Genomic DNA, 23,793 nt, shown 5'->3' with positions numbered 1-23,793 from the left:
AAATGTGACTGTGAGTACCAGGTGAATTCAACTATCGTGACTCGATTCAAACTGGGTGAACCCTGTAAAGTCATCATCTTAGTGTTCCCCCCCCCCATTCCAAGCCATTTCAAGTCACACATTCAGGAAGAGGGGAGAGCTGAGGAATGCTTGCAGTTCCCCCCCCCCCTGCGAACACCTCGGAGACGCCCAGTTTATGACCATCTTGTCTAGACCAACATGTTGGGTTTTTTTTTCTTCCATTTTGTTTCTTTCTCTACCAGCCTTCCCACAGAACTCTTTATAAGACAAGATATACCTGACACCCTATTCACTCTGTAAAATAAGAGGATCTCTGTGGGTTAAATGCACAATAGGCTGACTGTGTTTTTGTAATCCTTACTTAGCATTGTCTACTAGTGATTGCCTAACAAATATCTCTAGCAGAGTAACACCGTACAGAGCAACCAAGGTTCCCCACTGGGCTGCAACTCTGACTTAGCATTGATCACTTCCTGTGGAGTGTAAAAAGATTTGGACAAAGACAGCTCATTTTGTGTGTGTCAAGGTCAAGGTTAAGATCAGTATCAAGTTCAATTAGTTAAACGAAATACACTTTATTAGGTCAGGTATTCGTCAGCGGTTCTAATCATTTTGGTGTTGGGTCAGGTATTCGTCAGCGGTTCTAATCATTTTGGTGTTGGGTCAGGTATTCGTCAGCGGTTCTAATCATTTTGGTGTTGGGTCAGGTATTCGTCAGCGGTTCTAATCATTTTGGTGTTGCACGTCGTTTCATTGAGCCTCTTTGAATAACTCCGTCACCAGTTGATTCAGTGGCGCACAAACGTTTACAACTTAAGGACCAACTAAATTTGTGACACGCCTCTGAGGCTTCAAAAGCACTGGCCAAAGGGATAGAATAGCACCTTGTCACGAATTTCATCAGCGCGATATGATGGAACTGAGGCTTCATTGAGCACTGGTTAGAGAAATCAGCACCTTGTCACGTATCTCATCATCTGACAGAACTCTGAACTTTGAAGACTTCATTAAGAAGTGTGGTTAGACTGATCGGAGAGCACCTTGTCACGAGACATAGCTAGGGAATCTCTGGTTGATGTCAATTTCCCGTTTTCTTGCGGGCCATAAGCATGTAGGTTAGTTAAGAATATATACATATGCATGACTAACTTAAATAAACTAAACTTAAAGACATTCCATTTTGAAATCACTCTCGGAAATCAAAACTAAGTAAGTGGCCAACAATTCAGGATCAGTTTGGGAAAACATTGGGCAGAGATAACTTAGTGGCGAACTACGAGTGACTATTGAACCTGTCAATTACTGACCAAGTAGCCTAGGACGTGCAACAACTAAGTTTTCGCGATCAAATGGACAAGCACTCTAGTCTTCCAGACTGATCCTTAGTTCGTTTATTTGCCCTGTTGCGTTGTCACAAAGCTGAAATAGAAATGTTGAAGAGTGCAGAGTGATATTTCCTTCCTTTTTGTTTTTCTTACATAACGAGCTGAATGAACGCCTGTGTTTGTCTACTAAGTGATGTGTGAAATGGAATGTATTAAGGTCTAGGTCTACATCTAGATATAAACTGAGAAGATCCAGAATAGTCAGAGAATGTATTGTAATAACTTAAGTGAGGCAACTCAACGAGGACATAGACGTTTATTTACACGGAGACATCACAAACACAAAGGACATCTGCCTTGGGTACAGCATCTCCATATTGGCTCTAGACTTGGGCGGAAATCGTTAGTCTCTTATGTCAACATCCGACTTGTCTGGTCACTGATAGTGCGCACCTTCTTTCTGCACTATCTTGGATGGCGGTGCGCATGGCAAAGTCATAACATTGCCCCCGTCTTAGCACTTTTCGTCCCGAAAAGAAACACTGCAGCTGAGGTTTGACAGTTCAGGTGGAGGTCGATCAGTGGGAGCCACAGGCGGCAGGGAGCGTGTTCCCCACGAGGCCATCCGCATTGTTTTCTTCCAGTGCCGCTTTCTCTTTCTCCAGTTGACCAGGCTGTTGTTGCGATAATGACGTGGCCGTTTGCCACACAAAGAGATAGGGTCGAGCACTGTTTTCTTCAGCACAGCCGTTGATCGGACACGCTGTCTCAGCAGACCTTCCCGACAGACGCCTCTCAAGGGAGCTTCAGGTTCGCTTGCAGCAACGTTGCAAGCAAAGTCCAATGCACCGAAGTCATCCTCAAACAACAGTCTTACGTCCAGAAGATAGGTCTCCTCAGGTTCAAGTGGAAAATGTCTTTCTCTTGACAGCTCAGATTTAGAGTGATTTGATTGACATTCATCTATGCCAATGTCGATGATGATGGTAGAAGTACATATGCGCTGTTGGTGGTTTTCTTGGCATCTAAATTCTATGTGTGAAGCGCCGCACGTACAGTTCATGCTAAACCTCTGGATGCAGTTGTCAAGCTTCGAATTTCCCTCGTGAGCACCGACAGATAGGCAGAGGTCTTTAAGGTCCATAGCAACAGGCTTGAACGCAGACCCAACGTTGTCTTGCTCCGTCAGGCTCATTGAGGTACTGGTAACAGGTACAACAGGAACATCCGCTTCAGGCACATAACAGACTTCAGTTAAGGTACTGGTAACAGGTACAACAGGAACATCCGCTTCAGGCACATAACAGACTTCAGTTAAGGTACTGGTAACAGGTACAACAGGAACATCCGCTTCAGGCACATAACAGACTTCAGTTAAGGTACTGGTAACAGGTACAACAGGAACATCCGCTTCAGGCACATAACAGACTTCAGTTAAGGTACTGGTAAGAGGTACAACAGGAACAAATACTTCATTTGTCTCCTTCCGTTCGACTCGGTACATCCCGTTGAGATCATCACAGCAATCGCCATCACGTTTCTCGTCTTGAAAATCACAACCACAAGACTTGCCCACAACACAGACACAGACGGCGCTCAAATCCCCAGCGTCTCCGTCACCACTGTTTGTGCAACCACAGTCTTGACCACGCAACTTCTTAACCAACGAGACTACAGGCAACTGCTCCTTTACAAACGAGTTAACTCCTTCTTTCAGCTGAGACAACATTTTATCTACCTTGTTCCCCATACTGTTAATTTGTTCACACATTGCTTCATTCATCTTGCCAATAAGCTCATAAATCTCCGGTTCAATTTCAAATAAGTAGGTATCTGGATCTTCGTCTTCATCTATCAAGGCTTGCCGGAGACGAGTTGTAAGCACCTCTTTGGTACCACCAATTATCTCATATCGGTTACGAAGTTCCTTTCTAAGCTCTCTAACTGAGAGTTGGTCTAATCGTTTCAAAGCTGTCATTGTAAATCCTACCTCCTCTCGTTGAGTTGCCTATAATCCCACTTCTGACAACCAATTTAATAACTTAAGTGAGGCAACTCAACGAGGACATAGACGTTTATTTACACGGAGACATCACAAACACAAAGGACATCTGCCTTGGGTACAGCATCTCCATATTGGCTCTAGACTTGGGCGGAAATCGTTAGTCTCTTATGTCAACATCCGACTTGTCTGGTCACTGATAGTGCGCACCTTCTTTCTGCACTATCTTGGATGGCGGTGCGCATGGCAAAGTCATAACAGTATTTAGAACTATTTGGGGAGCTGCTGGTTTACTTGGATGCAAAGGGACAAACGTAAGCGTGGGCGAGCATAAAAAAAAGGAAAAAAAATTAAAAACGGTTCCGGCCCAAAATAAAACAACATCAACTATTGAAACGTCAGGGGAAAGAATTCACGAGTTTGACGTGTTGTGGGTCGTAAAGAATTATTAGAGAAATAGATAGAGCCTATCAAATATTTCAATGTAGCACGAGTATCAGGCCTACTAGGAGTCATGAGTATCAGGCCTACTAGGAGTCACGAGTCAAGAGTATATGAAAGAGAGCATTACAAGTTTTTCGCTTTACCTTTAAGGCAGAGCAAGGTAGAGATGGCAGCGCACAAGACAGGTAGGAACATGATCGAATCTTAAAAGAACTGATTTAGGATATTTTGGAATTTCCAAACAAGGGTAAAGTGAAACAAATCTTGGAGCGGATGAACAGATAGGCCAAGCCAGTAAATAGGCTTATACACGCTGTATTGATATAAGTGAATAGAAGTTGGAGAAAGTATTCGCTTTTTTTTTCTTCTTCTTCTGTGTTCTCATTATTATGTTGGAGGGTTCAGATATCTGAGATAAAATGCTTAGTGGCTTCTAGATCTGGCAGCTCTCCATATAGTTTTTCGTCTATAAGGGTGTTTTGGAGAGATCCTATTATTCGGAACTCCTGATGGAGAATCAGTTTTAGCTTTGAATAAAATGTAACAATGATGAGATGACAGTAGTTTCGTTGTTACAGACTACAACCATTTCTGAACGTCAATACATGGCCCTGGAATGAGTTCCATCGCAAGCTCTATTTCTTGATGTATTTCTCTTCCGTCCTAATAAAATTAAGGCGCACGTGGAATACCCATAACAACGGCGGTACCCCACCAAGAAGACAGTAAAAAAACAGCAATCCAAGAACATTGATCAGCTCTACGGCTGACTTATTGAAAACTCGCAAGAGGAAATCAAAACATAATACAAAAAATTCTTTGAAAGAAATCTGGGTGTGGGGGGAGAGAGAGGGAGGTTATGCAGCACTGCAGGGGTCAAGTCTGCTATTTGGAACTGACGTGACTGCTCTACGTATTGAAAGATTTAACACTTATTGGGTTGAAATGTTTCCATTAATTTGTGTTTGGTGGACCATCAACAATGTACGTGCGACTCGTCACCTGTACCACTCATGCCCTTCTTTATGTCAGCAAGTGTTGTTGTCACACGATCTAGCACAAGACCTTTTAGAGGAGGACCAAAACTAATTAATACTCCTGGACCTAAGGTCAGTGACATGGGCGTAGCCAGGGGGGGGGGGTTCTTGGGGTTCAAACCCCCCCCGAAATGAAATCGGAGTCGGAATTTAGTGACTGATTTTTTGCTTTGATTTTGTTTATTTTAGGTGAGATTTTAATACTAAACCATCACTTGCCCTAGCACAACCAAAGGGCTTTTGAGTTTAAAACCCCCTACCAGGGGGGTTCGAGTTTAAAAACCCCTACCAGGGGGGTTCGAGTTTAAAAACCCCTACCAGGGGGGTTCGAGTTTAAAAACCCCTACCAGGGGGGTTCGAGTTTAAAACCCCTACCAGAGCGGTTCGAGTTTAAAAACCCCTTCTAGGGGTTTTGAGTTTAAAAACCCCTACTAGGGGTTTTGAGTTTAAAACCCCCTACCAGGGGTTTTGAGTTTAAAACCCCCTACCTGGGGTTTTTGCAGTTAACTCCCCCTCTTCTATAAAACAAAACAAAAAAAATGCAAACGAAAATCCCCTAATTCCAAGAGCACAGTTAAGGAAGATTTTGATTTTAAAACCCGTCTAAAATTTACGATAAACCCCCTCTTTAATATAAAAAAAGCTAATTACGCACTCAAAATGTTATGAGCGTAGCTAAATGGGTTTTGACTCAGTTTTGAGTTTAAACCCCACTTCAGGTAAAAAATACCTCTTTAATAATAAAAAAAAAAGCAAATTATACACTAAAAATGTTATGAGTGTAGTCTATGGGGTTTTGAGTTTAAACTCCCCTCCAGTGGAGTTTGAAGCTAAAAAGTACCTCTTCAATATAAATAAAAGAAAATTACTCACTCTAAAATCTATGAGCGTAGTCAAAGGGGTTTTGAGTTTAAACCCCCCGCCATCTTCAGTGTAAGAAAAAAAGCAAATTACGCACTCAAAATGCTATGAGCTTTGCCGAAAGGGGTTTTGAGTTTAAACCCCCATTCAGAGGGTTTTGATGCTAAAAATACATCTTCAATATAAAAAAAAAGCATATTACGCACTATAATTATTTGAGCGTAGCCAAGCCAATCGGGGGTTTTGAGTTTCTTCTACAGATGGCTTTTTTTTTTAAAGTTTAAAACCCCTCCAGATGGTTTTAAGTCTAAGATTCTCCTACAAAGCATTTTGAGGTGGAAAACCCCCAACAGAAGATTTTGACGATAAAACTTTTCTTTTCGATATAAAATCTAAAGCAAACTACAGTCACTTAATTCCAAGAGCGTATTCAAGAGAGGTTACACATTTTTACCAGTGGCAAGGCTCCATTAATAAACTGCAGTGAATAGTCATCTGCCGAAATTGAAAAACACTAAATGTGGCTCAACAAAGATGGCTAAGACAGATTTTAGGAGTCAGTTATAGAGATCGGATCTAAATCAAGGAAATCCTATGCCGAACTGGGAGTCGACCCCTTAGTAAGATTGTGAGAGAACGACGCATGAGGTTTGCGGGATATGTTCTCCGACAAAATGAATTACGCATAAGAAAAGTTGCAATGATATCCTAGTACAACTTGACGCCACTCATTCATGGAGGTCCTCATGGTAGGTGGGAAGAGGCTTCAGACATTACCAGTGACAGATTTTTATGGAAACTGCTTGACGTCAAATGCTCCGAACGGCGTGGAGGGTCTAAGTCAGTAAGAATAGCACATTAGGTTTTTGAAATAAAACTTTTTAAAATGGACTGTAGATACCTCAGAATATGCATTTTGTTGGCTTTCAATAGCAGAAATAGTGCTTGGCGGCGGGGCTTCGCCCCGCGCTGGAGAGCTCCTGGCGCTCCCCCAGACCCCCTTGCTAGTAATGGCGGGGAGTCCACAATTTTATGGAAACAGCATTAGGTTTTTGAAATAGAACTTTTTAATAGCAGGAAAATGCACTGTAGATACCTCAGAATATGCATTTTGTTGGTTTTCAATATCAGAAATAGTGATTGGCGGCGGGGCTTCGCCCCGCTCTGGGGGAGCTCCTAGCGCTCCCCCAGACCCCTTTGCTACTGATGTCGGGGAATCTACAATTTTTTCACTAACTCATGGAAGAACCTATTCTAGGGCACAATAAACGTCTTCCGAAAGAATGAAGGGTCAGAATGTAATACATATAATTTTTTTTTCGCGGGGGGGGGGGGGGGGGCCCAAAACCCCCCCCCCGAAAAAAAATCCTGGCTACGCCCATGGTCAGTGACGAGATCATAGAGAGGGCGGGGGAGTGCCGGCCACCAAACCTATATAAGTTAGACCATTATTTTCTATCTTTATGAATATTTTGAAAGGGGAAGGACAACTCCATGTGTTTTGCAGGTTCTCATTCTGAATAGTTTAGACACAAACTAATGATTTTGTTTTTCAAAATGTGTTCAATGTTTTATCCCTGTAAAGTACAGTTAGAGATTCGCCTAAGGTGGCAATCTAACAAAAGAGTTAATATTTATATATTCAAGGCCTAACAAAATTATTAAGAGATTTTGCGTTTTCAAATAAATTCAGATGCAGCCTCCAGTTGCTCCACTCATGTGTCATATGTTTGTAATGCAGGTAAAGAGGTTATGTTGCAATATTTTCAGCACGATTCTAAAAAGCTTAGATGTACAAATTATCAAATTATCCCTTCAAACATAATGAAGGTGTGCAAGGCGACAATGTTGTCGACGTATTTTTATTGTTTAGCCAGCTTACGTTGTTGCTCTTATTGCATTGTTAATTTTTCAAAGTATTCAAAGAACTGGGTACTATGATTCAGTTTGATCCTGACTTAACTATGTCATTAAATGATCGTCTAAAAAAAAGTTCAATTGATGAGATCCCCCCAACACACACACACACACCTCGAGAGGAAATATGGACATTTTGGACTTGACTAGTGTCTTGTCTTCATTCCCCCCAACACACACACACATCTCGAGAGGAAATATGGACATTTTGGACTTGACTAGTGTCTTGTCTTCATTCCCCCAACACACACACACACACACCTCGAGAGGAAATATGGACATTTTGGACTTGTGTCTTGTCTTCATTCCCCCAACACACACACACATATACACCTCGAAAGGAAATATGGACATTTTGGACTTTTGTCTTCATTCCCCCAACACACACACACATATACACCTCGAGAGGAAATATGGACATTTTGGACTTGTGTCTTGTCTTCATTCCCCCAACACACACACATACACACCTCGAGAGGAAATATGGACATTTTGGACTTGTGTCTTGTCTTCTTCCCCAACACACACACACACACATGCCATTCAGTGTTACAAGAACACGAAGCCAGTTTTTCGTTTCACATCAGTGATGCCCAACTTACGGCCCGTGGATTATATCCGGTCCGTGTCGTGGTGCTGACCGGCCTCTGCAAACCTTTGCCCGAAGTACATAATTAAGCCGAAGAAGCTTGGTTCTATTAGTAATTAGTCTCAAGCAGTTTTGGTGGTGAGCCGGAAATGTTTAGGAACCCAAAGATAGGAGAAGTCTTCAAGTTTATGGCGGATCAGTTGAGACATGACCCTTCAGCCACGAGCTGTCTCCATCGCTATTACTACAAACTACAGGGGTTGTGTTTCTTGGATATTCTTAAAGCAACAAAGATGAGTGATAAATCAAAGTGAGTGCCTCTCTCTTGTTGCTTACTCTCTCTCTGATAGATGAGTGATAAATCAAAGTGAGTGCCTCTCACTTGTTGCTTACTATCTCTCTCTGATTGAGTGATAAATCAAAGTGAGTGCCTCTCTCTTGTTGCTTACTCTCTCTCTGATAGATTCTATAGCTACTTTTACTTTGAGATGACCTCAAGGACTTTTTATCTTCTGGATCTACAAACTCTTGAGATAAGCCTTACCTCATACAGACTTTACACAGTACATTGTATCAACACTGGGGGTCAACCTTGTCGGAGTAATGTTTTTGTGTGTAGCAGACGTCAACAGGGGAACTACGTTTGATCCCTCGGGATATTCTAGTTGGCCCCGTCCTCGCTGAGAGCGTTTAGCGCGCAGCAGGGAGGATAATTCGGCGCCATTTCTCCGGTGTCTTCCTTTATGAAAGCCTAGTCTTCTCTCCCTTTGAGTATCGGTTACAGTCGTCAGCAGTTAGGACGGGGGCAAAACTTGTTCTGGCGTTTGTTCAGTCTTTAGTCGCTGATTCAAATACTTTTTTATGCCAATGAATTTTGAGTCCTGATGTTATTAACAAAGTGGCAATCGTCAGATCCTTACTGGGGAAAAAATGAACAAAATTATTAGGGCAGTGACATTAACAGAAGTACATTAGGTGATAGCCGGTCAAGGGAGAGAATTTTCATAGGTAGGCAGAATAGTTTTACTGACTCCATACAATTGTATTGTGTACTGTATTATTATTTTTTAAATAGTAAATTGTACTTATTGTATAATTAAATAAAAAAATAAAAAGTAGAAAAACTCTCTCGTCATCTTGGTGAGTGCATCATTGATTCAAATAAAATCATATTTCCAACACCACATTGAACTGTTATACTGTGATTGTTTAATAAATATACACAGTGTTGCATAAAGATTGTAATATATAATGAAAGTATACAATATACATCATACAGTGAATATTATTTATATATACAATTCATATTATAATAAAAGGACGCAGACACAGCTTGTAGTGAATTTTGATTGTGCCCTTCTTACTGTAATAAAGTTTTGTTGTCTCACAGACCTGGTTAACATATTCTATACTGTTTGCCCTGTTAGTGAGCTGTATTTAAGAACTCGAAAATACCATTTCAAGTCAATAGTTTGTTCAAACAACATCGCCACTCCACTAGATCTACCAACCACCAACATACTCAACAGGTCCTGGGCAGCCCTGGCAACGCTTCTTAGTCTCAACATGGCGCCTGGGTGAACGGTTGTTAGGGGGGACGATTAAGCCAACTGAGAAAGAAAACTACAACCGCGTTGGGGAGCCCATAAACTTGGTACATTTGTACTGGCGGGAATGTGAGAGAGTTCCAACAACCTTTTCACGACCCACACACCATACCTCAAGGGGTCTCACATTTTGACGGATACCCACAAGGCCGCTGTGGTAGACCACAAAGAATAGAAGTGTAATATTAGTCAATTATGCGATTTCAGACATTCATTTTTTTTATAAAACAATATCCGGAACAACTTTATAGTTAAAGAAATAAAAGTCAGTATAGAGGCTTCATTTAGCATTTATATGCTATTTACATAAAACAAAAACGGAACAATATATTATTGATCATGTGTTTTTGCAACGTTTAAGCATGAAAATTAAATGTAATATAACTTAGAAGAGCAAACAAACATTGGTTGGCATTGTACGGACTAGTACCATGTTTTGCCGCTACTTGTTACGCTACTGCACGAAAGTCGCTGCATGAAAAGTCCATTTTAAAAAATGTGCGTGATATTTACATACAAAGTGCATTCTAAGCCTTTACAAACAAACAGAAATGTTTTCTTTTTACTTTAGCAACTAGTTGACCAGAAAAAAAACACCTTTAACTAATATTTATATTTGTTGTGAAGCCGCATCGCATGGTGAACAAATATTTTTCATTTCTCTTCTAGTTTTCTAGATCTGAGTTTGACAGACGGACACTTTGCACAAACCTTTTAGCGGCTTTTCCCCTTATGGGGGTCGCTAAAAACATGATAAATGAATGGCTTGATAAAAAAATACATTTTACAAATTTAAATCATTACACTCAACACATTTTGTTTTCTTTTTTAAAGCCTATTGGCCATGGGCCCGAGTTCATTGAATCATTTCGCGCCATGGATGCTACGCCACTGATGCCATCGGCTGAAACAATTAAATATTACATAATAATTACATAATTCCATCCCCCTCCTTCCTCCTACAACCCAGTCTTACCCATAAGTTCTACTTCCTGCTCAGTTTTAACATTCCCAGTTGGTCGAAATTTTCAAAATGCACTGCTTTGACCTCCTTTGTGTAATTGTTTTACTGTAACTGAAATAACATTCTAGGGCATTAAAAAGTAAGTAGTTTGAGTAACACTGGATGAGAACTTATGAACGAGCAACTTTAGTTTCTTGTTAATCATTATTAGCACTACAGCAATCCTACGAACATGACACACTGCATTCAGTCCATTGAAAATGTGAACGAGACGGAATCGACACAAATAATAATTAGACGTAACAATTCCTTTAGTGTCACAAGTCTTGTGTCGATTGCCTTTTTAAATAGAAACATTTTAACACTTGGGCCACAAGTCTCGATACCAGGTCGTAAAAAGGATGTCATAAAATCTTTGTCTCAGCATATTACAGCGCGTAGCACAGAATGACCCTGTTACGACAAAGACACAAATCAAAGGAAGATTGTCGTTGAGAGCAGTCATCCTTAATGTCATAAAATATGATATATGGTATATGCTAAACAGGTTGAGTAATAGATCATTGTATTGAACTCGGTAACTGGAGCGTGGAGCTGGCGCCTTCAGTTTTATAGTTTTAAAAAAGGTGACTGGGCTGGTACTGCAGTCTGGAGCTAGAAAAATACCCAGAATAGTGCAGCTATCATTCTTTCCCCCCTAAACAATACACAGACTCGTTGATATGGAAAGTATGTTTAGCAATATATGACTAGGAGTTTAAAAAGAAAAACTACATCAACCACCTCATCACTTTAGCCACAGTAATACAACAACCACTCCATCTCTTTAGCCATGCTACTACACTAGAACTACTTCAGAACGATGCGAACACACTAAATACACAATATTAAGACTTTCTAAAAAGCAATACGCTAAACTATACTCATTGACACACGGAAATACATGTATTTTAAATACATGGGTTTACTTTCACAGTTCAAACATACATCGCTTTTTTTTTTTTTTGGTCTCCGGCGACGAACGATGGAGTGAGAGGGAGGGAGGGAGGGAGGGAGGGAGGCTAATTGACAGGACAACATTTGACCAATGTCAACATTTCCTCCTCAGAGAAGGCTGACAGTTCAAACAGAAATACATTCGACAATACTCCACCAAAACTCCACCCGCACTCTCCAGTTGAATGTCAAGTCAAACACAGGTAAGGTCAAACATTTTGTTTGATTTGAGCCAGTGACCAGGAAATCACACTGATCAGACATCGACGAGGAAAGAGACAAAGTAAATGTAGATACTAGTTCGATTGACAGACTCTTTGGTGTCTTCGAACATTTGGTTAAAGACATTGACTTAATGGCAGAGCTATCACTAAACATTTTAGCTGTGAAAATGAGACGACTAGCATAGACTGACATGTGATAGAATTCTGGGAGAGAGAGAAAGTGAGAAAGAACGACAGACAAATAGACTGTCAAAGAGAAAGACAAATAAATAGTTTGATAGATAGATAGATCGACAGACAGACAGACAGACTATTGCAATTTTTTAAAAACCCCTACAATTTTAAAACAACATGGTGAGAACAAATTTGCCAACTAAAAGTGGCTGCACATTTTCAGCTGCGAGTGATCCCATTCTAAACAATGCCGTATGGTAATAATAAAGTAGAGTCGACAATGAGCCGCGCTGTCGTTCAAACTCTAGGAGGTCTCAAGCGATACCGCGGTACAAGATCCCTGTAACCTTGACAAGGACCGCCCTCTTATGTCACTGTGTGTCCTTGTGTCGGCTGTACGAGACACCTGGCTCATTGAGACACGTGCATGCATCTCTTGGTCTCTGCGTGTGTGTGTGTAAATAGAGGTGAGAAAAAAAAACGACGTCTGTGGATTGTTTTATTGTCCACAAAACGCCAATACCATTACAGTTCAAATAGGTTATATTATAACCCGATATTTAGTTCTATCCCTTTATCTTTTTCTGAAATGACACAAACATTCAAGTATTCATGGGCAGGTAATAGAAACTATAAAGTAGCAGTCCTCAAACTATAGGGCACCCCCCCCCCTTTTCATCTATCGCCTTAACACAGTGATTTGACCTGCGGGCCAATTTTATTTCCGACACATGTGTCGCGGGCCACATGACCGAAAAGGTACAAAAACGAAATGAAATTGACCTAAAACATTTTTTTAGAAACCTGTTGATCTAGTGCTTACATTAATTAACGGGATATCTGAAAGTTATCTTTTTTTAGGCGTCAAAAATGGCTTCATTTCTGTACTTAAAATGTGAGCAACACTGTAGCTAGCTTGACGTCTCATAAATCCTCCAATCTCTATGCGTAGTTTAACACTTTTATTCTCGGCTCAAACCGAGAATGCCGCCATATTTGTTTCATTATGCCGTTTATGTGATGTTGTTGTTTAAACAAAACTATGTTGGCTTATTATCATGTTTCACAATAAAGTAAAGTTCTGTTCACTTTTCCTGGTAGATTCTACATTCAGAGTCCACGTGTAGTTTCTTCGGCTCTCCCATTTCATTTCATTTTCTATACTTTAAGCCAACGTTTCGGCGGGCCGGATGGAACTACGTCAGATTCGGCCCGCGGGCCGTATTTTGAGCATCACTGCCTTAACAGGATGAATCACGCCAAAAAGTTGTTAACACAATGAGTTGAAATCGCGGGGTAAAGTTTCAAAGAGTTGAGGGTGCTTCACAAAATCAGTCATCCGCGACTTAAATTAACTTTCTATAAAGGAACTAAACAATAGAGTGTATATAAGACTCAATGAAATTCCAATTTATTTATATTTCAACAGGAAAATTACACCTCGAGAAATTGTTTGATTCTGTCTTTCTGTTCGCCAGTCAAGTTTAGATAGTTAAGCAAAAAGAACCCCCATTTGGGTGCCTAGGGACAGAATCCATTGCACTGGTGGAGATGGAAGAAAGCCCTAACAAACATGTCACTCACTATCCATACACTGTTGGCCAAGGGGCCCTTTTATAGCGAATTTGGTACAGAGAACGAATTTGGGGGAGTTAATCCAGTGTGCTCGGCTTTTGGCATCGCTTTTTATCATTCGAGATTCTTGGCATACGAGCCATTGGTAATAGGGATGTAATAATTTACACCTGCCAGGATCTTTCCCAGACAAAAGTTTGTTCAGACAGGCAGAAGGAGGTCAAATTCGATAGGCTTAGAGTTCCAAGAGTCTTAGATTCAACTCTAATGACAAATACGAAGATCTGGTTGCAGGGAAAATGCACCTAGCGACACATCTAGCGACACATCTAGCGACACATCTAAGCAGAACAAAAACAAAAGATGTGTCGAAGAAAGCAGGTAAATGTTTGAGGAGGAATGTGCTAGTTAAAACAAGCAAAGTGAGAAAAACAACAACAAAGCTTATATAGAGGAAAACCGCACAATTAAAGCCATATATCTCAATATAATACAATAAAATAATACCAAATTAATTAGTTACCACTAATTATTTAACACATTTTTTTATTTGTGCTCATTTTCAACGTGATAAGTACCAGACATACAGACAGAGTGAGAGACTTTTATCTGACCAAAGAAATCAGCCAGACTGAATAGAAATATGGAGACCCAAAAAAATTATCTTTTCACAAAAATGTTGACAGGAACATTTCGACCGGTAAATTGTCTCAGACTGTCGTGCGTATTACAATACAAACCAATGGATCATCTGTTTTGTTTTATACCGGAATAGGGAATTTCCAAGTACAGGTGAAGTACTGACTTCATTATTTATAATGCATTGGCAACTTTTTTGACAACTTTTTTTTTTGCTACACATTCTAAATCTGCGAAGACAATTTCCCGGTAAGCAATATCCATACTTCTAGATCTCAATGTCACTTTTTGACTTCAAGGGGACCAAGACTGAATGGGAACAGTGCGGTTAAAAGTTTTGGTTATCGGCATTTGTAAAAAACTTTACTGTCAAAGTTTTTTTTTTTTCCTTTTTCACTCGATGACTTTTTGGGAACTGAGGCAATTAAAAGGTCAAGTGTGACCTGGGTACATCCATCATGTCACGCTTGAAAACCATTCGACATGCATGAAGTGAAATTTGCATAAACTTAAAAATGTTTCCCTCCCTCCCCCCACCCACACCTTTCATTTTCTCTCTCCGGGGACACTACTAAAAAGAAAACTTTGCGGTACTTGACCTTCCCTTAAAGTGGACGCCCACAAGTCTATCAAGTGGTATATATTTGGAAAACTCTTAGAAGACTAAATGTTGATGCGATTGGGGTTAACTTTGTTGGTCCTAGTTCTCTGTGCTGCATTTCCAACCGTTTAGATGCGCTTGTAACAAATCTTTAAAGTCTTTATACGCAAAAAGTTTATTTAAGGGAGTGGGAGAGTAAATAGGCGTTTTATGAGTGAAACACATTGAACCTCACTTGTGAAAAAGTTATAAATATACATTTCAGCATTCACTTCCATAACGCAATTTGAATTTTTGCTGGAGATTACGAGGCAAGTCTTTGTTACAATTCCAGGAAAAGTAACGCAAGTTAAACTGTAGATTTGTTGTTACAGACACACATTCAACTTTTGTCCTAGAAAACGATGATCTCAACTTGCTCTCTGGACCGTTGAGGCGCTGTTAAGTACACCAACATTTTAGGAGGGCAGCGGTTCTAGACTTTTTCTTAAGTGTACTACATCACTGTTCAAACCTAAGGTCTTGCATTGGATCCCGTGTGGAGGCTGGTATTTTATTTTGAGGATTTGAGGACGTCAACGAGAATGCTGAAAGCTAATAGGCAACAAACTTTTGCCTATAAAAAGGGAAGGTGAAGAGGGCGGGGTTAGTCATTGTGCTGGTTACATGATGTCGTTGGCAACTGAAACCGTTTTTTTCCCATAAAAAATACACCATTTTATAAACAATAAGTTAAAAAAAAGAGTATATATTATTAATATTCATTAATTTGTCATGTCAGTCTCATATGTATATATAAAGTTTGTTATTGTTCAATCGCGAGAGTTGTGGCCGCCTGCGTGCATAACAAAACAATGCCGCCCCTTATTTTTCTTTCTAGAACAAAAAAATGAATTTATATTTCAGAGTTACTTAGTATGGTATATAGATGCAGTATGTAAAAGTGAATATGTATACAATGGAATACTTACTGCAAATCATGTCTTAATATAAGTTTTCACAGTACAAATGTCCAATGTTATGGCACAATTAGGAATTGGTTATTTGTTTCCGAAATAAGAAAAAGTTTTGACTTAAAGACAATCACGTGAACAGCCGATGTAAACAAACTACTTTAGGACGCCTCAGCGATAGGAAGCTGATTATGAACGAAGAGAGTTAGCTGACATTCGATGGTTCCCTTCGTTACTATATAGCTTCTTGTTCGACATTCAGTATCAGCGACACATTGCTTATATTGATTGTTCGGCCTTTCGCCGGTGTTATTGGATTTCGTTGAGTGGTACCTCCGTTTGGTTTACCTACATAAGACACTGCTAAAGCGACTAACACTAATAAAAAAAACAACAACAACACATTTTCACTATAGGTTCTTTAAAAACTTTTTAGCGGCCCCCGAAACAAGAAAAGACGCTATTAGTTTTGTGTGGAATGTCCGTGTGTCCGTCCGTCCCGTTTAGATCTCGTAAACTAGAAAAGATAGTGAAAATCCGACATCATAATATTTTAGACCATTCAAAGCTCTGATACAAAGACTACTTTTTTCTTTTCTGAAAGTGAAAAATATAATTTTTTAATTCACGAATGCAAGCAGTTTTTTTCATAAAAATACACCACTTTTACAACTATTCACTATTAATAGTAACAAACACGGGAGTTTTAAAGCAAGGGGAAAATATATAGGGCATAATATATAGAATAATAAAAACAACACAAGACACAGATATTTTACAAAGAGAATTAGATGAATTACAGAAATGGGAATCAAATTGGAGCATGTCTTTCCACCCAGAAAAATGTCAGTTGTTAAGAGTAACAAAAAAACTAAAACAAATAAATTCCACTTATCTTATTCATGGCAAACCAGTAACACAGACTAAAAACGCAAAATACCTAGGTGTTATAATAAATGAAAAACTGTCATGGAATCCACATATTGATGAAACTACAAAAAAATCGAACAAAGCATTAGGATTTATTAAAAGAAATTTCTATAAATCAAATAAGAACATAAAACTAAAATGTTATTTAACCTTGGTTAGGCCAATAATAGAATATGCATCCTCCGTTTGGGACCCATCAACTCAAGAAAACATTAAGAAACTGGAACAGACACAAAATAGAGCAGTGAGATTCATAACAAACGAATATTCACATTTAACTAGAGTAATACCTTAAGTAAAATCGCTAAATTTAGAAAGCCTTCAGGACAGAAGGCTCAAAAGTAAAGTAGCAATCATACATAAAACACTGAACCATAATCTTCAAATACAAAAACAAAATTTAATAAAATACTCTGAAAGACACAAAGATAAAGGCACATTCCTCGTCCCATATGCTAGGACAAATTTGTACAAATACTCCTTCTTCCCTAGTGCTATTAGAGCATGGAATGGGTTGCCTGAGCTAGCCAGGAAAACCAGTGACTTGGCAGAATTTAAGTCATTGGTTAATATGCATGACTAAATGCATGACGCGTAGGACGTAATCATCTTCTTTTTTGAAGTAACGTCTGTATTATATAAGATAAGATAAGATAAGGGGAATGCGTGTTTACCACATTTATAACGCATTTATGCAAATGGTCTTAGATTTTTTGTCGAAAAATATATCCTTATACACACTTGTATTGCTATGTTAAGTAAGTTCTGTCATACTAACTACTACATTTACACAAAAAATGTTTACTTTTTTTTAAAGAGAAAAATCTATTTAGTATGCATATAAGTTGGAACAAATTTAAAACAACAATTAATACGTAATTTTTCATATTATCCCGGGCACTGCAGCACTGCACTATAACCGTAGGATACTCATTGAAAGAATTATTATTTTTTTTTACGGAAATGTTTTTTTTTCTTGAGGATTTGAATAAGAGATTGACCCTTTACAGAACAATTAGATCAATTAGATATTCATTATACGATATTAGCTAGGCCAGGTTCACATCTAACTTCACATTCACTTTCACCTATCCTTTGGTCTGCTGGACCGCTGGGGCACCACACAAGATCCGTCAACCTTATTTCTCCATTCTTCTCTGTCATTTGTGTTTCATAGAATTTCATTTCAGACCAAGAGAAATGTTGAAAGGGGGACGGGAATGTGGCATTTTATTGGAAGAAAATTCTTTGTTTTTTTTCTCTAGGCCTGAAACTGATGGTAGTAAGGAATGTATGCTGTACATTGCTTGCATTAAGATTAAAGGGAGAGGGCAGTTCACGGTGGAAATATAATATAGATTGAATTGATAAGCCGAAGAAATGGCGTATGAGTGCGTGTAAATGTCCGGGCCGCATAAGGAAGCGGGTGTGTCCAAATCAAGTCAAAAGTCGGAGAAATTACGATTCGAAGGTTAAAAGAAAACAAAGCGGGGGTTTCAGGGAGAGGAAAGAGACAGACAGAAAAGGAAATAGAGAGCGGGCTGTAACATTTCATTGCAGCAGATACAATAGTTCAAGGGCTTAAAAAAAAGTATGTTAGGTTGATCGTTAAAATATGGCCCGTTTATAACAATTAAAAAATAGAAAAGTAGATGGTGTTCCGGCCATAATTATCAATAGGAAGGCCGAGAACAAATCGACGTGCTTAGCCCGGTGTGTACTGCTAGTATGTGATATATTAGTAATGTATTGTTTTCCTGATGTATGAGCTGCTAATGACTAACCGACAACGTTTATTTTTGTTTCAAATAAGTATAATGCATACTTTATGCACACAATTATACATCTCTTTTAAAACAAGATTCCTTAGGCAGCGTGTTCAGATACTTCCAGGATGAGAGTGCATAAATAGGATACAATGATGCATGCTATCAGTATGTTCAGTTCTTCGTCTAGATAAAGACTATCATACAGTGTTTACAATGACTTATTTAGACAAGAGACAGAGACTCGACTGTTAGGTGATCGCAGGCAAGCTTACTTTAAATTAATATTTTGTATGTAAAGAGGTAGAATGGTAGTTGTAGATATTTTCAATTTTATAGCTCTGATATTCACTCTTAAAATAACACTACTTGCCTTTTTACATGCATGGGTGGACCCATCGGGTGCCGCCTTGAGTTTGCGTAAAACCAAAAACTCAATCTAATTTATTTGGGGGATGAAGGTGTGAATTTAAAACGTTGTTACTGAAATTGAACAGCTTTCAGCCTGACGGCTTAAGTCAGCTGTTAACTTGAACAGCTTTCAGACAGCCTCGTGGGTTAAGTCGGCTGTAAACTTGAACAGCCTGACGGGTTAAGTCAGCTGTTAACTTGAACAGCTTTCAGACAGCCTGACGGGTTCAGTCAGATGTTAACTTGAACAGCCTTCAGACAGCCTGACGGGTTAAGTCAGATGTTAACTTGAACAGCCTTCAGACAGACTGACGGGTTAAGTCAGATGTTTACTTGAACAGCTTTCAGACAGCCTGACGGGTTAAGTCAGATTTTTACTTGAACAGCTTTCAGACAGCCTGACGGGTTAAGTCAGATGTTTACTTGAACAGCTTTCAGACAGACTGAGGAGTTAAGTCAGATGTTTACTTGAACAGCTTTCAGACAGCCTGACGGGTTAAGTCAGATTTTTACTTGAACAGCTTTCAGACAGACTGAGGAGTTAAGTCAGATGTTTACTTTAACAGCTTTCAGACAGCCTGGGGGGTTAAGTCAGATGTTTACTTTAACAGCTTTCAGACAGCCTGACGGGTTAAGTCAGATGTTTACTTTAACAGCTTTCAGACAGCCTGACGGGTTAAGTCAGATGTTTACTTTAACAGCTTTCAGACAGCCTGACGGGTTAAGTCAGATGTTTACTTTAACAGCTTTCAGACAGCCTGACGGGTTAAGTCAGCTGTTAACTTAAACATCTTGATGAAAGCCTATCTCTATCTTCACTGGTCTCTTCAGCTCTGAGAACGACACGTTTCTCTCTCAACTTACAACGCTGGTGCTTGTGTTCTTCGTTTTCGATGGTGCGTTTTATGTGAATTGTTTCTAGCAGAGCGAGACCTGGAGTCGTAACAAACTCTCGTGGTTTGGGGATTTTTGTTTTTTTAAATCAATGTTGCCCCCCCCCCTCATCACTCTTCAAGAATCTTTACATTTATTGGTTATTAAGGAGGGACAGGAGCTGAATACTGGCAACTCAAGCAGTTTTCGTCTATAGAATTAAAAGCGGGATATTCATTTCTCACTTCTTCTGAATTATCTGCTGTGACATACAATCTACGTCAACAAAACCGCGTTCACTCTTTTTGATTAGATTCTTAGTCGCTATTATTAAGTGTATAGTTACATGTGACAGTATATAGGTCCCACCTGGGTCACCGAAGGAACCATAGCCACGTAAAATACTGCATTCTCAATCTTGGAAGTCTATTACTAAGTCTTATCATTTACATGTTGACACTTTGAACAGAATGTCACTTTAGTTGCAATTTTTTTGTTACAAGTTACTTCATCGCAAAAACGATGTACGTGTATGTGTCTGTGTGTTAAACATTTTGGTAGTATGAATTTCATGATTTTTAGGACGCCCCTGAGTCCTCTCATATTGGTTGGGTACCTGATAATAGCTGGGGAAAAGTTCAGGCAGTTGGTCTGGCCCCATGACATCCTCGTTAGCAGCCAGCTAAAGAAACATACGATCTTTAAGTTATCTCCCCTATAGATCGCAATGTCTGAAAGAAGTACTTTCCTTTTTTTTCCTCACATAAATACATGTTAGAATCAGAGGCGTAGCTTTTTATTTTGATGTGGAAACGTAAACGCTACACACACTTTATTGAATATTTTTCCTAAAGCCCAACCCCTAATTTTTTGTTTAGCCTTTCAGTAGAAAGCAACCTCTTTTTAATGCTCAAGGGGCTCCAATTTAAATCCATTTACGACAAAATGACAAGAGATTTAAACATTAATTCCATTAAGAAGATTTCATCACAAATATGGTCAGAGATACACTACAATAACAAGAGCTATTCTATCAACAACTCTGCACTTAAGGACCCCAATTACTTCACTTGAAGGCGTAACGCGACGGTTCTCAAATTATACACACAAAGATCTAAGATTTTAGCAAGAGAACCTTATACTATCCTCACGTGTAGACCCCCTACTACCACTGTTACGTGTACCTCTACCAAAGTATTCAGATGTGTAGAGACAATGCTTTAAACGGTGCCCGAAACAACAATGGTATTGAGTCTTGAGAGCATTAACAGTTTGAGGTCCCCTGGAGTAGCAGTACAATGACTAGTACATAGTCTAGTCCGCCCACACGGCACATACAATCATTTCCTGCTAACATACAGACATTCAGCAGGGATTATCTCTTTATAAACTTGTTGAGTCGTACCACGGGCAAACATACAGCTGACAGGTGCAGGGCGCTATCATACAGTATGTACATATGTGTATCTGTGTTATTAACTTGTCTTGTAAGGGTACTGTCTGGACATTCATTTTCTATCGCCACCTGGGGAAATGTGTTTGGGAGAGGGGGGAACCGTAAAAGTCGTTTACGCTAGAAATAAACGGATTCTTACACAACAAAATAATCAATTCTACTCTACGAGTCGTGTGTGGATAAACGCGGGAAAACAGATCAGACTAGCAGACGAATTCAAAAGTTTTATCAGTCGGCCAATAACCTTGAAATGGTGTACATAGAAAAAGAGATGTATCTTTATACGGTGTAAACAGAAATATGTTCCCGTATATATGTACACATGTACATGTACACAGATAAATAGCATAGTGCATGGGGTGTCTACAAAGATAGACGACTATCTTTCCACGGTGTTTACAAATATAGAGTTGTATCTTTATACGATGTATACACACAGATCAAGATTGTTAAGATTAGTAGGCTATCTATATTGGGTGTTTACAGAGATACTCCGGTGTCTTTAAATTATGTATACAAATATATACTGGTATCTTTATACGGTGTAAAGAAATATGTACTGGTATACGGTGTATACAAATATATACAGGTATCTATATGGTGTTTACATATGTAAAAGTGGAACACCTTTCAAGCAAATGTTAAAAATGACACTAAAATTTGGTGCAGATGAAGACCTAGGCATAACTGTAGCACGTCTATTTTTTTGTTTACATTGCCACCTTCGTTCCTTTGTAACAGTTTATATACAATGCAGAAGCAGCTCTTTTTTTTTTTTTAGTCTTTTTTTTTGGGTTAACTGAGATGGTGCCTTTTCTCCTATATTTCTTTCTATTTTATCTCTCTCTCTCTCTCTCTCTCGATCTACGGCCATAATACGGGAAGTTCGAGCCTCGCTGAGACATTCCTACAGGAACTGTACCAGGGAAATCAAGGAAAGGCAGACAAAAGAAACGATAGGAAGACAACATCAAGGAATGGACTGTCCTGTCAATGAAAGAGACTGTAATCCTTGCTGAAGACAGAATGTCGAGACGGTCAACAGATCATGTATAGTGCCCCCCAACGGTCCAAAAGATTAAGTGACAGAGTGAAGATCTATAAATAGTATTAAACTCTAGCGAATTTATCTCCATTACTTTCAATAAAGTTTGTCTAGTCTCTCTATTGTTACATACAACTAAGAATGTAAACCAATTCAATATACTAAGGTTTGATCTTGATGAGATTCTAGATTTCAAAGTAACAAACAAGCAGCTAATTGGGTTTTTAATTAATGATTGCTTTTCTTAGAGCAGTTGAGTGTTTATTGACTTTGAGAAGTTGACTGCTTATTGAGCAGTTGAGTGTTAATTGACTTAAGCAGTTAAGTGTTTATTGATTTAGGGGAGTTGACTATTTATTGACTTTGAGACGTTGAGTGTTTATTAACTTTGAGAAGTTGATTATTTACTGACTTTGAGAAGTTGAGTGTTTATTGACTTTGAGAAGTTGATTGTTTACTGACTGAGAAGTTGAGTGTTTATTGACTTTAAAAAGTTTATGTGGTACGAATTCAGGAACATATAAACTTTAGTTTCAGATCTAGATCTATACATTTTTTTAAAAATAAAGTGCTTATGTCTACGTATCAACCACAGACTTGATGTCACAACATTGATATCTATATTAGTACATTCTAGATTTAGATATATAATCCAGATCTAGATCATAATCAATAGTATATGCAGTCAGACAGAAGTCTATTAACGTAAATATCTAGAATCTAGTAGATAGATCTCTCTCTATATATATATAGATTTATATAGATTCTCTAGATATGAATCTAGATCTTAATATAGATTTCGATTTAAAGAGTTGTGACATTGTAAGACTGGTAGGCCTATATATAGATCTAGTCACAGAGTCTAGATCTGCAAGTTGATAGGTCTACTGAGTGTCTTAGTCTGCTAGAGAAATCACTTACCTGTAGTTTGTAGGAAGTTTATAACCATGTCAAAGAATTCACATCACAGACGAACTATTATGTCCACGGCAACTTTACACAAGTCATTACTAAATGAACACTTCTCCCGCACCATTCAGCAAGGGTAACTAGTCATCGTAAATCTTCTGTGTTGACGATACAGGGAGAAAAAAACAACAACAACACGAGACGAGGCACCGCTCCGTAGCAGTCAAGTCTTTAGAATGAACCACAAGACGTCGCCTCTCGTCTGCTGCCATTGGATCGGTTACCTCCGCCTGGCGGTGTCAAACGTCGAGTCGGACAAGGTGAGGGGTGGGGATGGGACAGAACGCGTAAAGCAGAACTGAATTATGGTAGAAAAAAAAAGGCAGCAAATGGGGGTGGGGGTGGAGGAAGAATGGGTTAAAAAAGGGGGGGGATCTAGGATTAGATTTTGGTTAACAAAAGGAACAAGTTAGA

General features: G+C 39.1%; 1 protein-coding gene across 3 annotated transcripts in view; it reads right to left on the bottom strand.

Moving 5' to 3' along the window:
- LOC106069173 (uncharacterized) overlaps window positions 1–23,570 on the bottom strand; it is a 30,991-nt gene extending 7,421 nt beyond the window's left edge. Inside the window, exons 1-2 of one of the 3 annotated variants that reach the window (XM_013228779.2) lie at window positions 23,332–23,570; window positions 8,210–9,115 (exon numbers count right to left, since the gene is read on the bottom strand). The gene's annotated coding sequence lies outside the window, so the exon portion shown is untranslated. The remainder of the gene's footprint in view (window positions 1–8,209; window positions 9,116–23,331) is intronic. The other 2 variants (XM_013228780.2, XM_013228781.2) reach the window with 2 other exon arrangements.
- Window positions 23,571–23,793: the final 223 nt, after the last annotated feature.

The sequence above is a fragment of the Biomphalaria glabrata genome, chromosome 10 (assembly GCF_947242115.1).
Source record: "Biomphalaria glabrata chromosome 10, xgBioGlab47.1, whole genome shotgun sequence".
Lineage (NCBI taxonomy): Eukaryota > Metazoa > Mollusca > Gastropoda > Planorbidae > Biomphalaria > Biomphalaria glabrata.
Note: the sequence above shows the minus strand (reverse complement) of the source record. Positions and strands in the feature narration are given on the sequence as shown.